Source organism: Halyomorpha halys, unplaced genomic scaffold, assembly GCF_000696795.3.
Source record: "Halyomorpha halys isolate HHAL.00 unplaced genomic scaffold, Hhal_1.1 Scaffold560.1, whole genome shotgun sequence".
Lineage (NCBI taxonomy): Eukaryota > Metazoa > Arthropoda > Insecta > Hemiptera > Pentatomidae > Halyomorpha > Halyomorpha halys.
The window spans coordinates 770638-772637 of NW_027105487.1; the positions used below are offsets into that span (position 1 = coordinate 770638).

Below are 2000 nucleotides of genomic sequence, written 5' to 3' on the forward strand. Positions count from 1 at the left end.
TAATCTTTTCTTTTTTTTGAATAGGCGAAGTGACAGGATTTTCCTTTGAAATAAATATAGATGAAATTTTTTGTTTCTACATTTCTTATCTGTATTTTCATTTAAAACTAAACTTTTAGGTTCCATGCGTCAGAATTATGTTTGTGATTTTGAACTTTATAATATATTGAACTAAACGATATAAGCGAACTTTAGTTAATCTTTTCAAAACTATTTTCGTGCATTCTTGTATTTTATACTTGGGAATTCCAATTATTCCACTGTCAATATAGAAGTTGACGAATTGTTTGCGATCTCATTCACTTTTCTTCGGGAAAAGTGTGAAACCACTTTTAAATCGAAAACATTTTGTTTTAGAGTCATTTCTTAAAATTATATTTTTGGATAAATACAAAAATGCAATAATTGTTATTATTAGTATCATTATTTCCACGAGTATATCGTTTACTGGTATATTTAGTAATTAAATAAATCCAAACATTAATAACATGGAATTTGATTGATGAAAGTTTCCCCTTTTAAAAGTTGCTTTATTTTTGCAATTTATATTTATAGGTCATTTCGTTGGTCGAATACTTAACTTTATATCATTTGTTTGGAAAATAAGAGGCACAATACAGAAAAGTGAAAACACTTTAAACAGAAAAGTGTGCCTATTACTCAGTTCGCTGGCAAAATATCTTATATTTCTTGTTATATTCATTTTTTATCATTTGGTTAGAATTATTTTTAGTTAATGAAACTATGCTAAAAATAAATTTTAATACGATAAATATTGAAAGAGAAAATATCACAATTTTTTTCTCTAAGAAATGAAAATGGATGAAAAAGCACTATGAAAAAAAATCGTTTTATGGCACTGATTTTTCAAATAAACAATATGATTATTACAATTATCGTTTATGTTGATTGTGAGTGAGTGCCCCCGAAAAACAGGCGCCGTGGCTTAGTTGGTTAAAGCGCCTGTCTAGTAAACAGGAGATCGTGAGTTCGAATCTCGCCGGTGCCTTTGATTTTTGTTATTTAGTTCGAACTATTCCGCTCTGACCCACTTATTTTCATTCCGTACCCCCTCCTACGATTGTTAAGTTTTTTTTTTAAATAAATCTTTTAAATTCAATAATATAAATTATATTTATGATAATTAATAATCAATATAATATTAATATACGTATATCACAACATAGGTATATATTTTTAATTAAATATTAAAATATAGAACTTATATTTCGAAAAACAATTAACAATAGCAGAACCGGTTCAAAGTCAAACGATTTCGTCTTAAGATTATCCAAATCAAATGCACTAGTGATGTTAAAAGTTAAATTTATTAAAAAAGAAGAAAGGGAAAAAAGTAAACTTAAAAATAGATAAATTATTAAATAAGATTTTGAGAAAGGTTAGAGTTTAATTTAGAAAGGTTAGGCCAACTCAATATCTGTCAAAAAATAGCATATTAGTTTTAAAACATGAGTATCTAGAGTTAATTCATAACTAGGAAACAAGTTGTTTTGTATTTTTTTTATTATGTAGGACAAATAATTATGTCTTTTTTTTATTTTTGTATTTATTTAAGTGTTTCGACCACTCGGGCCATTTACACTTGATTTACAAATTAGATTCCAATTGGCATGTCCATACAGTTGAAATTACAAAGTGAGAAATTTACAATTACCATTACATATTAACAATTACTATTTACACTTCACAAATTTATTACTGTTATGGGGTCTTCTCAGATCATTTCCTGTACACATTAAGAGAATCGGTGTGACTCCAGAGCAACCCAGTAAGAATGTGCCCAACAGCTAGGGATGGGATATCGAAAGAAAAATATCTATATTGGTATCGATATCGATATCGGATAGCAATATCGATATCGATATTATATCGGACCTAAAATATCGATATTTTAAAATATCGAAATATCGATATCGAAAATTTAACGAATTAAAGTAATAATAATTATAAAATGATACCATAGCATGATAATGGAAGAC

General features: G+C 27.1%; 1 non-coding gene across 1 annotated transcript; it reads left to right on the top strand.

Annotated features, from left to right (window-relative positions):
- Positions 1-935: 935 nt before the first annotated feature.
- On the top strand, positions 936-1009 carry TRNAT-AGU (transfer RNA threonine (anticodon AGU)). Its single transcript has one exon. It is a non-coding gene; the product is annotated as a tRNA-Thr (tRNA).
- The last annotated feature ends 991 nt before the right edge of the window (positions 1010-2000 follow it).